Raw genomic sequence first — 24,808 nt, 5'->3', positions numbered from 1 at the left:
CTCCTCCAAACAAAGCCAGACCCCAGAACCATCCGCCTGCAAAACCTAATCAGTATTCCATGTGTAAAACTAGTTCAAAGGCGCAGTAATAACATCCAAAGAGGGAAAGACAGTACTTTCCTTCCATGATCTTCTTAAAAGTGACGTCCGGCCAGAGAAGTACAGTAACCAGCAACGCTCCTCCTATGCCTTAGAAACAAAGTCTTAGGGAGGAAGGTGAGCGGACAAGATTCTGAGACTTTCCACCAATAAACCTACATTTGAAAAGAAACAAGCAATGGGCAATTTCGGGAAAATATATGGAAAGGGCCTCTGGGGTCAAAGTTCTGCCCGTCCCCGGGCCCTGAGCCGAGGAGCCCGAGGAAGGGCAGAGAGAGGCGGTTGTCCCGGGCGACTGCCCCACTCGTCTCGGGAATCGCAGCAGGAAGGTGGGCAGGGGCAGCGGGCCCAGCAGGAGAGGCCGGCACACATGCAAACCCCCGGAAGGGAGGCCCGGTCCTAGCAGAGGCTGAGGGCACACCCAGGAGAAGAGGCCCTGCTGAGAGCTTGCTCCAACTAGGACAGGCCGCGACTCTAGGCTCTTAACAAAATACACAAAACCAGGATCAGATTTCAGCTCCAATAACCACCTTTGCCCCCAGGTACGCCTTGCAGCAGCCGCAGAGCAGGGAGGGTACAGAACCCAACGCTCAGAGGGAAGCTTCACTTTACGTTTAGGCACATGGGCGATTCAGAGACACCTGCCCCCACTATGAGAGAGAGGGGGGGGGAGGGGGAGGGGGAGGGGGAGGGGAGGGGGAGGGGGAGGGGGAGGGGGAGGGGGAGGGGGAGGGAGAGGGAGGGAGAGAGAGAGAGAGAGAGAGAGGGAGAGAGAGAGGGAGAGGGAGAGAGAGAGGGAGAGAAAGAGGGGGGGGGAGAGAGAGAGGGCTTCCCTGGTGGCGCAGTGGTTGAGAGTCCGCCTGCCGATGCAGGGGACGTGGGTTCGTGCCCCGGTCCGGGAAGATCCCACATGCCGCGGAGCGGCTGGGTCCGTGAGCCCCAGAGAGAGAGGGAGAGAGAGAAGGGGTGAGCTGGCGGAGAGGAGGGAGGGAGGCACAGGGACCACTCAACACATCACAGCTATAAAGGAAAAAGAAAAAGAAGGAGAGAGGGGGAAATAGCATGCAAACATACAGGTTACGCCTACTCTTAGAACATACTCTAGGAAATAGGAAAAACGTTTCAATAATAAATTATATGAAATTTAGCTAAAAATAAAGAGAATCAGAAATGACTGAGAAATGAATTCAAAGATGAAATGAGACAACAGAATAAAATGAAAAGTTGCCGCGATACGGAAATGGATTGAGGCCAGTAATTCACTGTTAGAGAGGTAAGGCCTATATTCAAAACCACAGGGAAGCGGGCAACACAGCTCACACCTAATTAGTTCCACTGAGGACAAGCTAATCGCCTTTCACAGAGATATTCACACAATGAGAACAAAGACAAGAGCAACAGTCAGAAAGGGATGATTAGTCGAACCAGGAGAAAACGCCATGTTTGTAGGTTTAATGGCCCCAAATGGCAATTCCATGTGGCTCGACCCAGCTAGACACAGAGGTGAGCCAGACACGAGCACAACTGGTCTATCAGAAATGAAAACGAGTATAGGAAAAACAGGTTACTGGGAAGATTTTCCTGAAACAAAGGAAAAACAAGGTTGCAGATTTAAAGGGCACTTCTTCCTGTTCCAGGAAAAATTGGTTCACAACTATTGATCCCTGAGACTTATCTGAATTTACCGACTTCCAAGGATACATCGCATTGTCTGAGTGTCCAGGCACAAAGGTAAGATGTCTGCGTCATCTAAGATGGAAACATGTAGGCCAGCCTCAGACTCCACTGCAGGGGCACTCGGGTCAGAAGACACTGTGGTGTCAGAGGCCCTGGGAAAGGCACTCAGGGGTCAGAACACCCCGAGAAGTTCTCTTTCTCCACCAGGGAAGAGTTCAGTCGATAGTGTCACCCACAAGCCCTTCTCAAAAAAAAAAAAAAAAACTTAACCCCCCAAATTTAACCAACACCAGCTGAATCAAGACTTTTAAAAAACTTAAGTACGAAAAAGCCTGGAAGAAAAGGACACTGGCTCTATATTTGAATACTGTGCAACCATGGACACAGAGCAAACGCTGGCGGTGCAAAATGCAAGTCTGTAAAAGTGGGGAACCTGCAGCAGCCATGGGGAAGGAAAACGGGTGGGGGAAATGTGCGTGCAAGGAGGAAACCAATGGGCTGTTTAAGTTATAATATTAAATTTTAAAAAAATTAAAAACAGAAAGTTGACCCTAATCCCAACTTTTTAGCTTCACTCTTTTGAGCCTTAGAGTTTTTTAGGAACTAATGTCACTTATGAAGCTTACACATTTCCTTCCTTTTCATCTTATTTTGTTAGATACAAGTTATATGAAATCTAATAAATGATATATATTTTTAAATCATTGAGCTCATTTTTGTAAAACTTTGTAGAAATGTCTATCTGCTTTCCTCTGAGAATACATGCACTGGAAATCTCTGAAATGACGTTGAACAAACACGAACAGCAACGATTTCCTGGTGACGAGATTTGGATGAATTTTTGCTTTTCGTACATAGAGCATTCTCATCAATACAATAGTTACATTTGAAAGAAAAGAAGAGAAAGTCTATCCATGCCATAGTCCCCGCCTGGCTGTCACGTGCTCACCCAGGATTTCTTCTTCTTCAGGTGTCAATGTCCTGTCACCATGTGGACCTGTGAGGGCCCTGCTGAACCTTCTTATAAACATAGAACCTTGTCATCTCCATCCAATTAAAATCATCTGAGAAGGTACCACACAGTCAGAAACGTCCTCTGTTACGCAAAAGATGGTCATTACCCGAGCGAGTTAGTGATCCGGGAAGGGGCGGCCCGACTGAATTAAGAGTGTTGAGAACAAAAAAGCACCACCAAAAAGGCTTTTGGTAAAATAATGATTCGCTCACAGCTGCCTGGCCCAGGAGCCCCTGAGCCCTCCTCTCCTCTCTGCCTTCACAGAGCGGCTCAGAGCAGGTGACGCCCGCTGTTGGCACAGGACACAGTCCCGCAGGGCCTGAAGACCCCTGACTCGTGCAGGCTCTGCGGCGGCTCTGGGGGCACCGGGCGAAGGAGACGGCTCGCTGGGCCAACAGCCAGGACGTCCAGGTAGCAGGCCACCGTGTGGAAGCCTATGACACACCCTGGCCTGCAGATTCTCTACGGGAGCAGCCCAAGGTGAACCCAGAGGGATGGGGGAAAAGGGCACAGGTGGAGAGAAAGGGGACCCGGCAGAGAGAACACGGAGTAGAGACGCTTTGTATCTCACAGGGTCAGGAGCTGTCTCCAGGCACCCACGACCATGAATCCAAGAGCAATTCTTCTTCTCCTCTGGGTCACAAAACTCCTACAAATTGGAAACAGAAACATGTCTTCTGTGAAACATACTTCCCAGCTCTTGCTATAAGGATGGCCATGTAAGAAGCTGTTGGATGGGGCTTCCAGGAAAGCTATCTAAAGGTGGCTGATTCAGCTAGGTGGAATGTAGACGTGATGGCCACAGCCACAATAGATATTTTGCAACCATGAGGAAATTTGGAGCAGAAAGAAAAGGCCTATATCCCTGATAATGGGAGAAGGGAGGTGTGAGAAACCAACTCTAAGCAGCCTACCTCCAGATTCATTTTATGGAAAAGAAAAATAAATCATTATCTGGTTCAAGTCTCTCTTATACATGTTTTCTGCTACATGCGTCTGAACCTAATCCTAAATGATATAGCTAAAAAATTTTATTAAAAAGTCAGCTATCTGTTTCCCTAAACTCCTACAGCATTTATACTTTATACTAATAATTTAGCCCTGAATTATACGTATATGTATTATTTATTAACAACTGCATGATAGACGATTCCCAGCTTACCGCAGGATCATAAGCTCTGTGCGTGGAAATGAACCGTTTACACGGCCTGCTGGGGGCTCAGAGCCCCCCGGGCCGCCGGCCAGGCTCACAGGGGCCCCTCGTCTCTACCCTCTCATTCGCGACGAGCACGCCGAGGACAGGGGAAAGCGAGTCTCTCCGTCTACTCTTCAACCGGTGATGAAGGTGTTATTTGCACGGGCGATGGATGAAGAAATGAAGGTTCAGAGCCATGAGTCACCTGCCTGGGCGGCTCACCAGGAAGACGGCAGAAGCCGGGTGCACACGCTTGTCCCCCGCTGGGCGGCCTGGCCCCCGGGACTCTGGCCGCCGCGCCCCTCAGCCCCACGGCTTTGCTCTGAGAAGAGCCTTGCTGGATGGGATCTTCATCAGCGGACAGAGGAGTTAAAATCGTTTCTATTTTACTTTCACTTTTGTCCTGAAATGGACAGCAGCCTGGTCCCACAGTGCTGCCGCAGGGACCCTGAGGGTGGTGGCTGTCCCAGGAGGGGCAGGAAGGTGGCGCATGTCCCTCAGCGCTCAGGAAACCCCCCAGCAGGGACAGGGCGTTTGCACGTTGTCCCGCCCCCACCAACTCCCCCTGCAGAGAGCGGGGAGTTTACCTCACCTCTCAGCCCATCCCCTCGCACAGGGGGGCTGAGGGCCCTGGTCTGGAACGTTCTGGGGTTTCTGCCTCCCAGCAGGTCCCAACGAGAGGCGACTGGGAGAGACAGAGCTGAGCCCCTCCTCGCCTACCGTGGCTCCTGTCACGACCTGCCCACCGGCACCCCGCTGTGCTGGAGCCTCGGGACGAGGCCACCCCTGCGTTACCCCTAGACTTGCCCACAGAGCAGCTCACAGTGACACGCGCGTCCTCGAAGCTCTGCCGTGTCCTAAGGAGGGCGCTGCCAGGTGCAGGCAGCTCGGGACCGCGCTGGTCCCAGGTGGTACGGCTCTGACTCCAGAGCATGCCTTCATTGTAATAATTATCATTATTCTCGTCGCTGGCTGTATGAATTTCCGGGGTGGCTGCTTTTCTGCCAGGTTTAAACGTAATAACAGCTTCTGGAGCAGAAGTTCAGATTCCTTTTCTACATCCTCTGTGATCACGGGCATCGACTTTCCATCTTCGTGGGGCTCAGCCTCCCAGCCTCCGTCCCCCCAGGACCGACCACACCGCAGGCCTGTGCAGATTTACAAAATGGAAGAGAAGCGCGTCATTGCTGACCCAGAAGGAGTCTTTTAGACCACCAGGGAAAAGAACTGAAATGAGAGAAAATCCTTCAGAAACAAGAGCAGCGCTTGTTGTCATGACTCCAGTGGATTGAACCTTGCCCGGTGTTTAGGCAGGCCGTGACCCCGTAGGAGATCGGGGGTCCAGCTGACACCGTGTTCCCTACACTGTTTTCTGGCAACTGACCCCCTCTCTCCCGAGGGGAACCGACTGGGTGGAGGCTGAACGAGGCCGAGCCCCCTCCCCACAGCTGCCTACTGGGGTCAGCGCTCCTGCCCCCACCGTGGGTTTAAGGGTGGGCACCTACCTCGCCCCCTGAGGTCTTCCTGCAGCCGGAGGAAGATAAAGGCCTCTCTTCCTCTGGGATGGTGAGAAGCAGATGTTTACAGAATGAGATCATAAACAGGGCGCAGCCCTCGAGATAAGGAGAGAGAGGCGGGGCACCCCTGTCTGAGCCCCTGGGTTGAAGTGGCCGGGGAAGTACGGATTTGCCCCAATAAAGTTGAATCTCAGGGGAAGAACAGATATGGGACATACTTTCACTAAAAAGTTATTTATTCTTCATCTGAAATTCAAATTTAACTGGGTGTCCTGGTTTCGTTTGGTTTTGCTTTTGTTTTTTTGCAAAGTCTGCAATCTTACCAGACTTAGATCCATCTGTGTCTGAAGGCCAGCACGCCCTCACCTTCCCGGCGAGCGGCTGGGTTTCTCTACTCACAAACGAGGTGGCGTTTGCTAGTCTGTCCTTCTGTGGCGAGCACTCTCCTCCTCCACGGGAGAAGAGAAAGTTATCCGGGCTCCACGAGCGCCAACCCTAAAGGAGGAGGAGTGATGCTCTCGCTATGCCGCTGTTCCGTAAACGGAGGAGCGTCGGCTCTCCCGAAAGCCTGTGGTGTTGGTAGGAACACAGTTTCTTGCACCTAAAGGAGGAGGAGTGATGCTCTCGCTATGCCGCTGTTCCGTAAACGGAGGAGCGTCGGCTCTCCCGAAAGCCTGTGGTGTTGGTAGGAACACAGCTTCTTGCACCAGTGGGATGGAAAAGAGTCCTGAGAGATCCGCGGGCCGCGGCTCTGCACAGCGCTGGAGAAAGAGTGCTTCTGTGGTCTGCGGATGAATGACAAAGCACCCCGAAACATAATGGCTTAAAACAACCAAATATTTGTCTTACTTTCCAGCTGCAGGCCTGAGCTGGGAAGTCCACAGTGGCACGCGCACACACGCACACATGCGCACACGTGGCTGTCAGCTGTTCATTCTTCACTTCTCCTGCACGTGACCTGGGGTTTCTCAAGTTTGGTTCCGAGAGGGAGCCTTCCGAGCCTGGGGCAGCAGAAGCCTCAGGCTTCTCACGGCACGGCCTCGAGGTCACGTGGTACCCGCTGATTGAAGTAAGTCCCAGACTTGCGAGCGTTTCTCCATGTATGTGACACTTCATCAAAAGTCTACTGAAAAAAATTAAACAACACAAATTTTTTGTGGTCACATTTGTCAGTCTTTCATCTCTTTGTCTCTCTGGGTCTTGCTTAAGAAGGCCTTTCCTATCCCTGAAAACTGAAGTACTCTCTCATTTATTTGCATTCATTAGTTTTAGAATCTTTTATAACGTTCAGTTTTCTAACTGAAAATTATTTTTGTGAATATTATGAATTAGAATGAAACTTTTTCCAAAAATAGATGAGTGATTGTCCCAGTACCATTTATTAAATAATCTACTATTTCCCTTACTAATTTGAAATAAGTCTAGACTCTCCATTCTGTATCATTATAGCGTTTTTTTCACTCCTGCACCGCACTGATTCAAATACCTTCGTACTACATTTTGATATCTGGAAGGGCAAATTTTCCCTGTTTGTTCTTTTTTTGGTTATTCTTGCAGTGTAAGTGCACCTTGTCATAGTCTTTGGTTTTACCAATCTTAAACTTTTTTTTTTTTTTGCGTTACGCGGGCCTCTCACTATCGCGGCCTCTCCCGTTGCAGAGCACAGGCTCCGGACGCGCAGGCTCAGCGGCCATGGCTCACGGGCCCAGCCGCTCCGTGGCACGTGGGATCTTCCCGGACCGGGGCACGAACCCACGCCCCCCGCATCGGCAGGCGGACTCTCAACCACTGCGCCACCAGGGAAGCCCCCAATCTTAAACTTTTATCCAGCAATAACACAATACAATGATCTTTTATCATAGTAATTTACCTATAATTTGCATATACTGTACACTGAGCAGTTTCTGGAAAGTGTTTTCAAACCCATCATCATATTTGAATTTTCACAAGCAGGGCATTACTGCCATCCTCATTTTTACAGATAGGAAGACACACAGAGAGGCTGCCTTAATCACCTGTGGTCATACACACCAGACTATTAAATGGCAGAGGAAATAGGAACTCAGGCCTTTGGGCGTTCGGTCTGCTGGGCCCAGGGCCACCCTTCCCGCCACCATCCTCACGTGCTGGGCAACATCTCTGAGCTCTGCTTCCACAGTCCAAATGAGATGCTCACCTGCATCACTTTGGCTCTATTTGGTAAGTTGTACTTTACCGTGGGTTCAGCTGTTCTCTAGGTAGGAGTCCCCTGGCACAGGATGAAGGCCCTAAGCCCACATTCTCTGTCACCTGCTTTCCTCCACGGGGAATGGTGGGGTTCTGTGTACAGAATGTGAGTCGAGCCCGCTCAGAGCCCTGTGTGGCAGAGGTGCGGGTGGGCATCTCTTCCCCCCGCGCGAGGCTCAGGGTTACGTTGCCGGTTACTCAGCCGATGCTGAGAGCCGCTCGAGCGTTTAAATCTGTCTGTCTCGATAGGAAATGCAGAGAGGAAACCCTGGGTGACTCTGGCAGAGCAAACTGGAGTCCTGTGTGCCAATTCTCTTCCCATTTGCAATTTAATTAGTAAGACACCCAAAGCAGTTGGGCCAGTGTCACTAATCCAGCCTCACAGAGAGACCCTCATCTTAAAACAGAAGTGGGACATCCAGACTTCACAGCTGTTTATCTGGCTACAATTCACCCTGAACTCAGAAGAAGAAAGGAAATCCTGGCTCAGGAATGAGGTTTCTACAGGACAATACCTTTCCAGTTGTGACAAGACAGGTCATTACTGAGCTGATGATATCAAAAGCCCAGATATTATTTAAGGCTGACACAAGGCGTTTGGCTCCTCGTTAGGGCGGCTGAGAGGAAAATTCTCTCCATCCTTTTATAATTTCAGTGTTTAGATAATTAAAAAAAAAAACCTTCCAGAACATATTCATTAAGTGGTGATTGACTATAAATCAACATTGAAATAGGGTGGCGATGAGACATTCAGAAGCGCCTGCATTGGTGGCGGCCCTGGGGCTGTCAGGCAGGATGCAGGGGAGGCTGGGAGAGGGATATTCGACGCAGAAATGGGCCCTTTCTCTCCTTCCCTGTCTCTTCCTCGCGGGCCTCTTTCAAGGAAGAAATGAAACAGGAAATGTTCAAAATGTGTTTCATACGTTAGGCCATAAAGCTCATTCGTTTGGTAAATAATTACCCAGCACCCCTGTGCATGGGCCCGGCCGGGGACTCTGGGGACGCAGCGCTTCCCCGGAGCTGATGGATGGTCAGAACACCAGCCGGGCAGGCACGTGGGCCCTCGGACCCCGCAGCTCTACTTCCCCTGGGTCCTCCCTCACTCAGGCCTTCCTTCCTCTGGGCCTCGCTCTTCCATCCTGACTGGAAGGCTTGGACCAACAGGCCTCTGGGTCCGTCCACCCCCGACCCCGAGTCAGCTCGGAGGCCGCTACCCCTGCCACGTCTTCATCTAGAGCCGGAGCTCCCACGGCGAGCCATCCTGGATGGTGCCACAGGGTGTGCACTGCACAAACGCTGGTGCCCCTTAACACCCAGCGCCGCGAACTCCCCAGCTCCCTTCATCCCGCTGTGACACTGCCAGCCCCCGCTTGGTGAGGGTCCAGGCCTCGGACCCACAACTTCACGTGTGTGATCTCACTCAGCACTCGCTTCCCACGCAGGTGCCCTCTACTGAGGTCGGGACGTGACACAACGTACCTCACTGGAAAATGTGCATGCATGTGTGCTCACCTGTGACCTTTTGCCTGTCCAGCGTCACCCTTTCCTAAAGCCCCTTCCTCTCCATGTTGACCTGTCATCCGCGTGACTCTGCACCTCCACCCCCCACTGGGGAAGGGCGGGTGAGACCCAGTGGGGCCCATGGGGAGAAAGTTCTCCCCTCTGGCGCCCCGCCCGGGGTGGCCCCGTCCCCCATGAGCGGTGAACAAAGCCAGTGCAGAGGCTGGGGCGGGGGGGGGACAAAGCTCCCAGCTCGAGCTGCCGGCCAGAGCTGGCCTCTGTGTCTGGCAGCTGAAGCCTCATGACCAGTGCAGCGCCGTGTGCTGGTCAGTACTGAGCGGCACGGGCATCTGAGCTCCGGCTCCAAGGCTGACGCCATTTCATCACACCCCACTATCCTAGGTCCTCCCCGCGCCAGGACACTGGCTATCAGCCCTCCTCGCCCTGGAATCCATCACCCAACAAACTACATCTAATCAGTGGTCAGTTCCCACTTCTTCTCCATCAGACGTACTAAAATAGCTCACCCAGAGCTTCCCTGGTGGCGCAGTGGTTGAGAGTCCGCCTGCCGATGCAGGGGACACGGGTTCGTGCCCTGGTCCGGGAAGATCCCACGTGCCGCGGAGCGGCTGGGCCCGTGAGCCATGGCCGCTGAGCCTGCGCGTCCGGAGCCTGTGCTCCGCAACGGGAGAGGCCACAGCAGTGAGAGGCCCGCGTACGGCTAAAAAAAAAAAAAAAAAAATGCTCACCCAGCCCCTAATGGACACTTAGACACGCCAAGCGAGTCATTCCTGCCGGAGGAGCCCGCTGTGTCCCAGCTTCAGCAGCCTGTCCTGAGCGCGGGCCTGCTCTGTGGCACCGGTGGTCTCCCTGGCTGTCTGTTCTCAGCCCCCCAGCTGGGCCCTGGCCTGCAGTGCCTCTCAGAGCCGCCCCCAGCTGCCCTCTCTCTACGCCCATCCCCTGTCACTGCCCCACTGCCCTCCTCTTTCCAGAAGCATCATCTAAATGCTGATGAATCTTAAATCAGTGACTCCAGCCCTGATCTCTTCGTTGAGCTTCAAACCACACACACAGTCCCCACCCACCACTCCCGTCACATGCCCCAAGTGGCTGCAAGTCCAACATGGTCAAAACTGTGCTCATCATCTTCCCTGACTCCAGCCCGGCCCCCGCCCCCTGCTCCCCCAGGCTAGCTTTGCTGCATCGAGCGTCCAGCTGCTGGAGGCGGACGACTCCTGGACCCACACCCCGCCCCGGCCCAATCAGTGACCACATCCTAACACAGTCGGCTTCCACATCCACTGGCCTGGAAAACAGTGTCCACCGCCTGTCACCTTGGCTGCCCGTGTCACCTGTCCTAACAGCCCCCTTCGGGGTCACCTGAGTGAGTAACCCCAGGGGATAAACAGTCCTGCAGGGGGTGCTGGTGGCTGGAGGACACTTTCCCGGGAGGGGCCCCAGCTGCACGGGGAACTGAGCAGGAAAGGAACGCGTGTGCCCAGAAGACCTCCCAGACCTTTGACCCAAATCCCAGCGGCGTTTGGTCCTCTGCCTGCAGGGCAGGACATCTTCCAAGGACGGTGTGAGGACACGGGCCTCTCCCGGCCTGAGCCGCCCTCGCTGACTCACTGTGGGTCCCTGCCCTCCTCGCAAGTGTTTGGACAAGCGTGGGCTTTCTGACCAAACATTGGAGTTTAAACAATGGCCTAAATTCATCCCTCAGAGACTGACACTCAACCTACTGTTTTCTGTCTTTGAACTCCGTGTGTACTTGGACCCGGCTTGGACGTTGTGCAACTTCCTGCAGGAACGTGCCATTAGCCTGGGGGAGGGGCCGCCTCAACCCCGGCTCAGCCGGACACTCAGCCACAACAAACCCGACCTCCCAGTGCCCCGGCCCCTGAACTCCCAGTGCCCCTCGGCGATCTGGGTTTAATTACAGCGTTTTCAAAGGCGGCTTCCCAGTCAGCCTCAGACAGCGGGGTCTGAGCCTAAACCCTGCGGTGCCACGGGCGTGACGGGCGCCGACTGCGGCCTGGGTGGGACCCGAGCTCAGCACACAGCCTGGGGGGACGGAGCATCCCTTTGGGGGATGTGCCCCCGGACGACCCGGCTTCTGGGCAGGGGATGAGGGGGCAGCACACAGAAGCCACCAGACAGGGATGCTGCGGGTCTGGTGTGCAGATGCTCCCCCGAACCGGCCTGCATCCCAGGATGGTGCAGGACCAAGACCCCTCCCGGCTGGGCTGCAGGCGTCGATGACCCTGACCATCCCAGAGCTGGGCTTCGTGGTCAGTAATCAAAGATGCGCAGCTTTGTCGGGTCATCATTCCTGCGGCTGCTTTAATCAGCGCCTGCTCTGTGTGGGTCACTGGACACCCACCCACGAGGGAGGGCAAGTCCCCGCTGGGCGGTGACGTAGCTGCAGCTAAGGCTGAGTTTCAAGCCAGTGCCGGGCGACGGACTCTCCCCGGGGCTGAGGAGGCCCTGTTCCCAGGGTCCCCAGGGCCACAGAATCCTCACGGCAGTGCTACTGCTGCAAAAGGCCATTTTGCAGATGGATAGACTGAGGCTTTGATAAGTTAAGTAACTAGGCCTGGGTTTCGCAGCAAGAAAGGGCAGAACAGGGATTTGTATCCAGGCCGTGTGACCCTGGAGCCACGCCCTTAACTGGATACTACACTGGCGCCTGGTCGGCTGACAAGCTGGGAGCCCTGGGGTCGCTGGGAGTGGGCAGCCCAGTCAGCTGGCTCCTGTAGAGAGTCCCCCACACCCTCTGCCCGCTGAGCTCTCTCGACCTGTTCGTGGAGGTGCCTGTGCGCCTGGCACCGCCAGCGGCTGCCTAGCTCCTGGGGCTTGGTTCCCTGTTGCTCGGTTCACGGCCCCAGCCTGCAGCCCCCGACCTGGCCCCGCCAGCCCAGCCAGTACTCAGAGTCCAGCCCTGCCGCCACCAGGGCCAGAGGACGTGCGTGTCATCAGGCCTTTGGTGTGAAGTGCTGCTTCATGATTTCTATTCAGAGAGGACAAAAGGACTAGGCAGCCTGCTTCCCATCATGGGCGGGGGCCCCATGGTCCACCCGCAATGGACACGGGGTGAGGGTTCCCTGGGCCTCCCGGGGGAGATGCAGAGCAGCCGGAACCAGCAGGGCGGCTCTGCAGAAGCAGAGGCCGGCGTGCACGAGCGTGGACCAGTCCCCGCCCTTTCACCTCTGCCAGCTGAGCCCCCCTTCCATTCCTTCAGTGCCCAGAACGGGCCACCTGTGCTCACCTGTCTGTGCAGCACGCCCCTCGTGGAAGGCAGTGCCAGACCCCAACCTGCAGCTTCAGATCAGGATGACAGGCCGGGGGGCCGACCTCTGCATCGCCAGCTCCCCAGCAGAGCTCGCCACGGCGTGCGGGGTCAACCCAACATCCTCAACGCGAGCAGTCCCTGGTCATAGTCACCGATATCCTGCTCCTGCAGCCCTGCCCTCTCCCGCCTAGCTGGCCCCATGGGAGCCACAGGTCACTCTCCTGGTCCACGGAGGCCCCTCCAGTCTGTTCCCCCTAATCTGTCATCCCACTTACCTCTGGGATCAGCCCCAAAACACATCCCGCCATTTAAGGATCTGAAAATTGCTCTGGGTGCCCAAGCCCACGCACGGCCTCTCCTGTCCCCCATCCCCACCCACGCTGAGCCCCCAGTGTCTCACACACTCCTCCGCACGCAGCTCCACGCTCCTCCTCACTCTCCCCCTGCTCTCCTGGCTGGCTTCCTTGCATTCTTCACCTGTCCGTACACCTGCATCTCCTCCAGGACACCGCCCGGAATGTCCCTCTTCTGAGCTCTAGAGCATTCCATGCGCCCGACCTATGGCAGAGCTCACCACATCCTTTATCAGGTCTACGTGTGTCTCCCCTATTGGACCAGGTAGTATCCACCTTGTCCATCCAGAACCCAGACCCCCGCCTAGAACACGTATTCAATACATGTTCAGTAAAGACTTGTGGGAGGAGCCCATGAGAACGCCCCTCCTGATGGAGACATGAACCCCGCGGGGCTGTCTCCGTCGGTGACAAAGCGAGTAAGCCCCGAGGGAGGCCGCCCTGGGCAGTGATGTCACCTGTCAGCCAGGCCTGTCCCCCCCATTGAGACACCCTTCTGGTGGGGTAGAGGGAGTGTCGGGGCACGAGGCATACCCCACTTTTAGTTAAGAACCTTCCTCTTCTCCTATGATTACCAGCATAGATGACTCTGTTGGTATTTACATGCATAATCTGTATTATTAAAACCATAGTGATTCTCATTTTTATATAGAAAAGTATAATAGTGACTAGATTTTTCAGAGTAAATTTCCCTCCACAGGGGAACCACTGGCCTAGGGGTGGGCTGCCCATTAACTGGCGCCTATGGGCTACTCAGGCTGGCCTGCAGTGCAGAGTGTGGTGACCAGGCCCGGCCCTTCTCCTAACAGGGCTTCCCTGCCCAGAGCATCTGTGGGGACGTTCCCAGGAGCCAACCTGCCCCAATCCTCCCAGACACCCTGACAAGCATCCTTGCTCTGCACACACTAGCGCCGAGAGACAAAAATTGGAGGAGCTTGGGACAGGAGAACTGCTGGAAGTTGAGAACCAGGGCAGAGGGGGTACACTGAGCTCCACTTCATAGCTGAGAAATATCTCAGGGGACCCAAGAGCAGAAAGGGCAGCGAGGTTCCCAAATAGCAGAATAAATTTAGCATAATTTTTTTTTTTTTTTTTTGCGCTACGCGGGCCTCTCACTGTTGTGGCCTCTCCCGTTGTGGAGCACAGGCTCCGGACGCGCAGGCTCAGAGGCTGTGGCTCACGGGCCCAGCCGCTCCGCGGCATGTGGGATCTTCCTGGACCGGGGCACAAACCCGCGTCCCCTGCATCGGCAGGCGGACTCCCAACCGCTGCGCCACCAGGGAAGCCCTTTAGCATAATTTTTAACATTCCTTTTATTAAAGAGTGTGGTGGGCAGTAGCTTTGGCGTCTGACGGACCTGCACTTGAACCCCAGGCTCTGAGGACAGAGGGACTCCGTTGATGATGCTTATCCTGGTTGTGGGTGTTACTCTTATGCTTACGTGTCCTGCACATGGGAACCCCCCCAGACCAGGATCCACGAACCTCTAGGAGGCCACGGACAATGGCAGGAACTCACCCTCAGTCCCTAAATCACCCACAGTGAAACCCACATCAGGAGAGAGAGTTTGCTGAGTGCAAACCCCTCACCGACTGCCCAGGCGGCTGTAAGTGACCGACTGTTCCTGAGAGAATTCCAAAGCCACCAACATCCAGGGTGGGTTTCCTGGAGCCCACGGACCCTCTGGTGTGGAATGCAGAATTTAGTGTGTGTACGCATACGCGCCTTTTTCTGGGGACAGGTTATGCATCTTTTCTCAAACCCTCTAAGGGGCCCATGAAGTTGTCCCAGGCCCTGGAGGAGAAAAGTTAAGATTCTTGTCTGTTCTTGGTGGGAACGGGTTTCACAGGATTCCCTGCCCTCCAGACTAGACACCAGCGTTCAGCAGGTGTAGGGTTTCGTGGTCATTGTGAAACCCCACATTCTATGCATCCCGTTATGTTACATCATAGACTGGTATTCTGCAACCAGTTTTTATTTGGGGCAAACGCTGTGTTAGAGCAGATGACTTTTGATTGTGGGTGGGGACCCCGTGGCAGGCACGGCCGTATCTTCTCAATGAACCCAAACAGACGTGTCTCACAGATAAACTGAAGCACAGAAAAGTTACACCACCTGCCCGAGGTCACGTGGCAGGCCATGGGTCCAGGACTGGAGATCCGCTCTCTCAGATCCCAGAGATGAGAGGCTTTGGAACGGACAGCCAGCAGCCCAGCCTTCTCCTTTCAGAGATGAGAAGAGTTGAGGGCCAGAAATGACTCCCCACAGAAAGTCACACAGAATGAAGGGCCGGTGCCAAGATCGGGGCACCCCCCGCCCCGGGGGCCAGGCTCCCCAGGCCCGGCTGGGTCTCAGCGCTGCCAGTCTGCGTCAGGATGGGGATGTACTAAAAGTGAATTCCAGGCATTCCGAGGAATTCCACTGGCCCTGCTTATCAGAGCGTTTGTTGAGGTTACTGTTATCTCTTTAAGTATCAGTGGTAGAAGTCTTCCATCATCCCTGTCTATCATCTGCAAAGAATCCCATGGGCGTGTGGTAACATCTCAGATAAGAGAGGACCAGGGGACTGGAATCTTTGGGGTATTATTTATTGACAATTCCCTTCAAACATGGTCAGCTGTAACATAAATGTACATATTCAAGTCTTATATGATAATAATACTATATAGTAAAATCGTATGTAATATGTGAGTATACTATTTAACGTAACATATATTTTAAAGCTTTTTTATATTTGAATCTTAAAGAGAACAAGAGCTCAGGACAATGGTCTAGGCTTGGCACTGACTGTGTAAGTTAACTCCCCTCCCCCTCCTGTGAAGAAGTGATTGTTTCAAAGAATAATTGTCAACCAGCCTGGCAGGAAGAATTTGATGTTAATCACCGAGAAATCAGAGTTCTAGCCCCAGGCTCCCCCTTCCATGCCTGAGTGACCTGGGACAGCTCTCCCTCCGGCTCATGGCCTCAGGGTCACGTGTGCTAAAGGAAGGCTGGGCTCAGGGCCTGAGCAAGGACTTCTCTCCCAGAGGCCTATTTGTTTGCCAATATTTTTTAATCATGAAACGTCACTTAAAAACTTAAATATTCAGCTTCTCTTTAAAAGAAAGAAGGCGCGCTGGCACACAGGCCCTTCCTTCCTGCTCTATCGGCCTTTGCATCCAGCCCCCCAAACCCTCGGCCGGGGACCCTCCCCCTCCCCGGGGGTCCCGCAGGCAGCGCTGGTCTGGAGCCCTCGCGCCGGCCGTGTCTGCCATCCCAGCCAGCACTGCCATTCCACGGCTCTCTGGTTCCAAACCAGATGGTCGTTGACCGTGCACAATGTCGGCCGCCCGCTGGAGAACGTGTGCCCTTGGCCCTGGGGAAGCAGAGTTGCCGAAGCCCAGCGAAAAGGAGAAACTCCACTTAAGAGAAAATATGTGCCCTGTGTTTTCCACAAAGAATCCAACCATAAAAATGTCTGGATGGGCTAGAGTCTGCTGCCGAACCATGGAAACGAAACCAGGAAGTTCTTGAATGACACAGCCCAGGAGCGCCAGGAATTACGGGCTCAGCATTCCTCCGTGCCTTCGCGCTGCCAAACCCTAGTAATAGTATCCCGCCGGGGACTGGGACGGAGGCAGCCATGTCAGAATGGTACCCAGAGTCACGTTCTCCGCTGGAGAAGGTAGCTCCACATCTGTGTCCGCCTGGCCGCATCCCCTCCTGCCTTCTCGGCTCCGGTGTCCTTCTGCATGGTTTTCAGGGAACGTCAGCCGGGCGGACAGCCGAGGGTGCCCAGGGCCAGCCCCTCTTTCACAATCAGCCCGGCTTAGTGGGGTTGGGAAGATGTTTGTCAAGTGACTCCTAGCTGTTTGGAATATTTTAATGATTGGATTTTACATGACCTGTGTTCTGGGGCATTTTCAGTAAAGAATTTTAAGACGAGCCTTCCGAACTTCCATATGGAAAAAAAAGAGAAAGCTATGCGTGTACGTTTCTTTTCCTGGCCCGTCCTCCTGAAGTCCAGCTCCTGAGAGCACGTGATCATATATCCCCCAGAAAAGATCTTAATCCCTTTTGAGATTGCTTTGCAGACTTCAAGTCTTTAAGAGCTAAGCCCTCGGTGCTTAGTGTTTACCACACTGAGCCGCGATGCGCACGGAAACCTCCAGAAACCACGAGGGTTCTCAGGTAGGTGGGGTGGGCACAGGGGGACGCGCGTTTGCTCCGTCCTGTGGGTGAGCTGCCCTCTCTGCTCTGGATGGATTCTGGAGTGTGTTGAGCGCAGAGGGTGGAGCAGTGAGAGACGTGACTCTAATTTGGTTTTTTGGTGTATGGCCTGAAGCAAATTAACGTTCTCCAGTTGGATGCATTATTGATGGGCATGTTGTAAATTTTTAAACAAAATAAATAATGTATTTAGAACAGTGTCAGTTTATGTCTGCTTACCGACTGGGTGGTTTAAATGTTGTACCCAAACTATGTAAAAATACTCTTTTGGAATTAACTGTGTTTCAGTAAAAAGACAACAAATTCTTACTTTTAAACGCTTCTTTTTGTGTCTCGTGTTATTGTATCGACTAGTGTCTGTGCTGTGGAAGAAAGAAGTGGTGGGGAGGAAGGAGGGAGGGAGGGAGGGAAATAGAAGAGGGATTAGAAGGAGGGAGGAAACAAAGACGAGAGAGAGACACACACGCAGGGAGATGCGATCACGTGTGCTGAATTCCTCCGGCCAGACTTGGTGGTGGTGTGCACGCGCGTGTCTGCGTGTGTGTGCGTGGGTGTGAGCGCTGGAAGGGAAGGGGAGTGGGGTGTGAAGGGGCTGTGACTGTCCCGGGAAACGCTCCCGTCTCAGTAGGGCCCTTAACCCCAAGAGCAGACACCTTCTCCACTCTTCGCTTTTCTCCTCTGTCCCGGGAGCCCCACGAACAACGGAACTCACAGCACACGGGGGGCAAGTGCTCGATAATCGTTTTCCCTGTTTGACGATATCATTTAACCTAATTCAATCCGTTGACCGTCGACACAGACGGAAGCCAAACAGGAGGCTTTGCGCCGCGGAGCGCCCAGCCCCGCTGCCAGGACTTTCCGTGGACTTCTTCCCCGAACCGCGACGGCTCTGGGGCCCGGGCCTGAGAGTCCCCAGCCTGGGACTGAGACGGGGTTTCAACGGGAAGGGGGTGCCCAGGGATCCCTGACTCCAAGCCCGCCTGGAAGCGCTGAGCCCTTGGACCTGCCAGGCTCCCTCTGGAGCGAAGGCACGTCTAGTCCCTGAGTTGCCGCTGCGGCTGGGCTATGAGTCAGGCCCCTGAGCAGCTGTGTCGCCCTTTGTCTGTGTCCCCGCAGGCGACGGCCCTTGGTCCTGGAGGAAAGGCCACTCCATCTGTCCCCACTGCAGAGTGCTGGCCGCCCACACAGAACAGGTGCGGAGCCACCGCCCTGGGCGGGCGTAGGGGGGCAGGGTCAGCCCCAGGGCCCCGTGGGAGCCGCGGCGAGCTGGGCACCCAAACACCACCCACCAGCCCACCGGCTGCCTTCCCACTTGGAGACACGCGTCGTCTCTAGGGCCGCGGAAGAGATCACTCCCGTAGCTCCTCTGATGACCTGGAAATGCCGGGCCAGGCTCGGCCGGGTGTAGAGTGTCCAGGGGCCAGGGAGTTGTGCAGACGTCGGTCTCGGTGGGTCCGAAAGGCACCCTCACGGGACAGCTGTTAAAGGTGGGATGCAGGCCACACCCAGAGGGAGGGGACCGCGGGGGCCCGGACAGCGGCACCTGAAAACCTCCTGACACTTTCCGCAAAGTTATGCTTGCGTGTTTGTGTGTGTGCTTCTGGGGAAGGGGTTTATAGCTTTTCAGATGTTCAGAGGCCATCCCAGGAGGTTAAGAGCCGTGGTTGTGGAGCATTCCTACATTTTAGGCGAAGGGAGCGCTTGGAAGACGTAGAGGACTTACAGTCTTCGTTCCGACGCCGCTTCGGCGCGCTTCCAGTTTTTTAAATTTTCTGTCTTTCTTGGCTGCACCCACGGCACGTGGGATCTTAGCTCCCCGACCAGGGATCAAACCCGCGCCCCCTGCATTGGAAGCATGAAGTCTTAACCACTGGACCGCCAGGGAGTTCCCCTCAGTGGGCACTTCTAACAACTCTGTCGGGGGAAAGTGGGTAGCTGCAGACAGCCTTTCATGAGCAGAGGGTCATTTCTAAAAATCAGTCTCATCTAAGGCCTTTGAAGGAAAACAGCTCACAGTTTATTATTTTTTAAAGCATTGATGGCATGAATGGCAGGTAGCATAACTTTATTCTCACCTTGGGATTCCAAGTTTATTAAAAGTTTCTGTTTACAACCTCTCTCCTCCTGGGTTAGCAACCGTATGCAGGCCTCCACACACCCTTGTGAATAAATCATTGTACTTTTCACTACATTTCATGACCTGCCATTTCGATGACCTGTAAAATCTGTCTTAGTACCTTTTTTATTAGAAATGCAAAATAATCCACAATGTCCAAGTCACACAGCCTTGGGGAAATGCCTTACCTCACGGGCGTGTTTCCTGACCGACATGGAGAGCCCGCCCTGCCAGTGGGGGTCGATTTAGACCAGTTCCTGAGACAGGGCACAGCGGGACATCAGGACATGGAGCTTGTCTGGTTTCCTTCACGATCTGAAAGTTTCCAGCTTTTCTCCAGACTCGAGAGGGTCCAAACTGCCATGACCACCTAGTTGTCCATCTCGGGCTGGGTTCGGATCGCAGACTCCCTGTGTTTGAGAGGCCCCGTGTTAGGGTCCAGGCCCCGTGGACTTTCGCTCTGGGTTTCAGCTGAGACTCTGGGCGGGGAGCCAGCCAGTGACCCCAGGACGGAGGGTGGGTCCTGCCTGGCCAGCAGGGAGGAGTGGGGCTGGTTTGCTCCCTGAATGGCTTTTCCGGAAGTGCTGTGACATGGAGTCGAGGGTCCGCTGACTCTGAATCCCACAGGGAGTCGGGGGGACCTGCACGTCCGCCCCACGGGGTGCTGGGGAGGTGGACGTTTGTTATTTCAAGACTAAGTTACATAAGTGACCAAGTCGGGGCCTGGCTCTGCTGCCTCTCAGACCCACCCAGCTGGACCCATTCAGGGGTCTTATCCCGTGTGTGAGACTCGGTGACCGGGGTGGGTTAGCCCTTGAGTGGCGTGTAAAGGCCTGGTCTCTCTTACCAAGCCCCAGTTTCGCATCTGAACTCGCCGCTCGGCCCCTCACGCCCACTCTGGTGAGAGTGGCTCCTTTTCGGGGCAGGAAGCTTAGAAATTCCACTCAGAGACTGAAAGCTGGAAGGGGCGTTCACAATCATCTATTTCAGTGTTTTCTAATCATTTGCAGCTTCCCAGAGTCCTCCTCTGCAAGGCTGAGAAAAGCTGGAGGTTTGCTCACCGGAGCAGAGTTGCAGGAAGTCGCACACGTGTGGCTCATCCTCTCCGGGGATTCTCGACACCACCGGCCCCCCGTGCGCACCCACCTCCCAGCGGACCCTCGGCTGGCAAAGGCTGGGCGGTGGCACTACCCAGGAGCCGCGCCAGCTGAGCAGGGCTGGGCCCCTCTGTGGGCAGCCCACCCACCCGCCGAGGGACCGCAGGCCTGTCCCTTCTCTCTCGGCCTGCGCTTCACCTGGAAACAGGGGACGTGCCCTCACCGGGCTCCAAGGCCTCTTTGGCTCCAGGCCGCTGAGAAGGGGCAGGGCTGGCACTGACGCCCACGAGTGGAAGCAGCGCTGGGGCGAGGGCACCAGGCCCCCACTGCACCCAGGCTGCCGGGGGCTCTACACGGGGTGGGGGCAGAGGTGTCCCCTCCCCTCCCCCAGGTGCTCTCCAGCCTCCCCTGACTTCAGCCAGGGTGCCCTCTGTACACAGAAAAAGTGGATTTCTGTGCACCAGGAGGTTATTACAGAACTTTTCAGGTGAAATTCAGGCAGTCGTGGATGAACCCAATGAACGCAGTCATCAGAAAGCAAGGTGCGAAGGGTCAATTATTTCCAAAGTAAAAGATATAAAAACCAACACAGATTCAAACACCTGACAGTCCCTTCCAGGAAGCCCACGCCGGACTCAGACGTGTGACACCAAGACGGCTCTGGACCCTCCGCGGCCAGTGTAGACTGTGTCCTGTCTAGAGCAGAGCTTTGCAGGCTCTGTGACTATTTAAGGAAAAGCCTGGAAAACCTTAAAACAGAGACCACTTTCCACCTCCTCTTTCAGAGAGAGGAAGAGCAGGGCGAGCCCTGGGGGTGACGGGTCCACACCTCACCCCCTGTGACAGACCTCCTGCTTCTCACCGAGACCCGTCAGCGCGTCTTATCTGCTCCAAGCAGATACGCTGGTGCCAAGGCCGTGAGGGGGGACTTTCTCCCCGGGCTGCGTCGGGCCCCCGCGGGCTGATGACGGGCTGTCCCCTCCCACCCACCTTCCTTCTCATCCTCGTCTTGGGCATCTCCAGATGCCGAGGGCCCTCTCAGCACAGCTAGAGCAGGAAGAGCGGACAGCCTCTCTGTGCAACCAGATTCATACCAGGAGTGCCCTCGCTCGGGAGCTGAAGTCCCTGCGGTTCAAGTGGTTTCCGAGATGCTCACACATGGGCCGTCCTGCCGACCCGCCGGCCCGTCCTCTGAGCAGGGGCTGCTGGTGCAGGATCGGACCCCAAAGGAGGCTGAGGTTATGGACCCAACAGGACACGTGGGGGTTATCTCTGCTGTTCTCAGAAACCCGGCGTGACGGGCCTGTTATTGCAGCTTCTCTGAGCAGAGATGCCAACAGGGCCAGGCGGGTCCAGGACAGTGGGGCGGGAAGGAACAAGGGCATCGGGACCCTGAGCCTCTCTGCTGCCTCGGCACCGAGCCCGTGTCATCTGTCTGTCTGTCTGTCATGTACATTGGCTCTGGGAGGCCTGGGCGCTCTTGTCACACGATGTCACTGGGCTGAGACGCCTAGAGTCGGACACAAGGCCACGTTCCCTTCATCTCAACGTTATCGTTCACCAGGTGGGCCTTCTCCTGGATCCCATGTCCACTCGCTATACTGGGAGCACTTTGGGGTGCGAGGGTCTACCGGCCACGTCGAGAGGGAAGATGCGTGGCCACCAAACAGACAGTGTCCCAGACGGTGTCCTGTCCCAAAGGGGGCAACACCAGGAAGCTGTCCCCGCCCGCCCTGCTCCCCGGCCCGTCACCTGCACCACGGGGTCAGGAAGCAGAGGCGGCGGGGGTCACAGCTTGCCCCATGCATCTCGCCCACCCCTGCCTGGAGCCAAAGCTACCTGGACGGAGAGGAAGTGCTGCATTTTCACCGACCCTCTCTGTCTGGCTGCGCTGACCAGCTGGATGGAGCTCGCCTTCCCTCCCAAACCGTCGGCTGCCTCACTGCCGGCTCCGCTAAGCCTCATGCCAGCCCACAGCCCTAAAGCAGGCCGTGCATGCAGCCTCGAGGCGCTTGGCCCATGCAGAGGCCCAGGCCCCAGGAGTCACCGTGGGAAGTGCAGCCCTCCCCCCGTCCTCTCACCCCCCATGACCCAGAGGCCACACTTGACCTTCTCACCCATCCTTAACCTTGACCCATCCAGGCACTTCGGGGCAAGCCCCTGGCTTCAGCTCTGCTGCCCACGAGTTTTATTGCTGAATAAACAGTTGAGAGCCCTTTTAAATAGTGATCAAGAAAAAGTACAAACAAGACCCAAAGCCATCTCAAGCCCTAATCCACAAAAGGAGAAAACGGAGCAGCCGTGGCTCACGCCCAGGGCTGGGCATGGACAGCAGTCCGGGGGAGCCACCTGCCAGCAGTCACGCTGCCGACGAGACGCCCAGTCTGGCTTCGCCACCCCCAGATTCCAGAGAGAAGCTGAACCGTGACATGTAAGGCTCAGAGAGACCTCAGAAATTCAGACCGCGCTTTAGAGCACTGTCTCTCGAGGGTCATCTGCCCAGGACCTCGTGGGTCCGGGGCAGACTCTGAGCCCGTGGGTCGGGGCGCCTGACACTCTGCATTTTTACCAGCTCCGCGAGGCCGGCGCCGAGGCTGCGGGGCCCTTGCTGAATGCAGGCTCAGGGCCCCTGCCCCCGTCGGGGAAGGTGGAGGTGCTCCCTGCTCTGTGTTTCCTGCGGCGGACCAGGGCAGACTGTGCCTAGCAAACCTCGTCCCAGACAAGCTCCCACGTCCCTGCAGCCTTGAGCCAGCGCAGCACGGGGCGCGACCTCTGCAAACTTCCAGATTCGTGGTCAGAAGCGTTGAGCTTTTAAAACCGACTTGCAGGTTTTTATTTATTATAAATTTGTTTTACGAGTTTACAACAACAGGCATGGGCTCAGAAGAGGTCTTCTCCCTTTGAAGAGTGTTAACAAAATGCTTCAGGCAATAAAACACGTCACTGGGGTCAGCCTAGGAAGGTGGGCATGGAAGGGGTGTTGTGTGGTGTGTGCCACTTAGGAGCTGGTGGCCTTGGGCCAAGTGACAGCATTTCTGTGCTTCAATAACCTTACCTGCAAAATGCGGATAGTCGTGGGCCTCCTCGGGCGCGGCAGGGAAAACACAAGGGTTTACACAGGCTGCGCCGCAGCTCCCGGCGTGCGACGTGCAGGAAGCCCTCATCGAACGTGAGTTGCTAAGTTGTTGTTGTTACTCCTTCATTGGTGCCTGGGAGGGGAGACTTACACAAAAGTGCAGGAATTCCTCAGCGTGGATTGCAGACCCGAGTGTGGGAACCGGGCTGCGCGTTCATTCAGTAACGGGGGCAATTTCCAGGCACGAAGCAGACAGAAGAAATGGGGCTTGGGTGGCAGGTGAGATTTACATGGAAGATGTTGATCCAATAGAGCCAGCCCCCAGGACCCAGCTCCACTGCAGAGCCGGGGGCCACCACGGGCCCCAAGGACCAGGGGCTCTATACTGTGAGCTGGAAAAGCCCCACCCGCCTTGGAAGGTCAGAATTCCATGAATCACTGAGAGTAAAAGAGTACCTCCAAAGCGGGCTTCATCTTCGCCCAGACCTGGCCTTGGTGTTCTGGGGTCACACACCGCATTCTCTAAGGGGCCAAGGAGACAGGCAGGTGAAATGCAGACCGGGAAGGCTGTCGGCCCGTCCCCTGCTGCGTAGGGGCTCAGGATGGGACGTGCTGTCAGGAAGATGAGCAGTCGTACTGGAAGGTCACTCGTCTTCTAGAAATAGCGCTTAGCACGAACAGCCCCTCGGGTTAACCCTCCCAAGCCTTTCACTCCTCATTAGGCCCAGGGCCACATTGCCCGGGGTGACCTGGCCACTCAGCCGTCTCCACCTCTCACATAAGAAGGCCTCAGTGTTTCTGAGCAGAAGAGATGGATCAAGTTAATCAAGTATCGGGCTTCCCTGGTGGCGCAGTGGGTGGGAGTCCGCCTGCCGATGCAGGGGACACGGGTTCGTGCCCCGGTCCGGGAAGATCCCACGTCCCGCGGAGCGGCTGGGCCCGTGAGCCATGGCCGCTGAGCCTGCGCGTCCGGATCCTGTGCACCGCAACGGGAGAGGCCACAACAGTGAGAGGCCCGCGTACCGCAAAAAAAAAAGTTAAAAAAAAGTTAATCAAGTATTGATCGACTCAAATGTGTCATTAACTATTATTATTGTTATTTCCATTAGCTGAAGTTACATTTTTTAATTGATGAAATTCTCAAATTGTTTGGCATGTGTAGACACGTCTGTGTAGAGAGGAAAGTCCTTTGCCCTCATATTGGAAACAGGACGGCCATTCCCCGGGACAGGGCTCAGTGGATCAAAGGGAGCCTGCCAGCCCACCGCCTCAGGTCAGACGGAGCATGGCCTGGGGAGAGCCGCGTGTCCATGGCATTCCACAGTCAAGCCAGAGACGGGCACTGAGAGATCCCAGCATCCCAGTTCATCCACGAGAGAATCCGAGTCACTGACACAGCTTTAGAACCACACAAGGTAGGTGTGAGCCCTCCTGGA

This window comes from Leucopleurus acutus, assembly GCF_964270905.1.
Source record: "Leucopleurus acutus genome assembly, chromosome: 15".
Classification (NCBI taxonomy): Eukaryota; Metazoa; Chordata; class Mammalia; order Artiodactyla; family Delphinidae; genus Leucopleurus; species Leucopleurus acutus.
The sequence above is the reverse complement of the archived record's forward strand: the minus strand, read 5'-3'. Positions refer to the sequence as shown.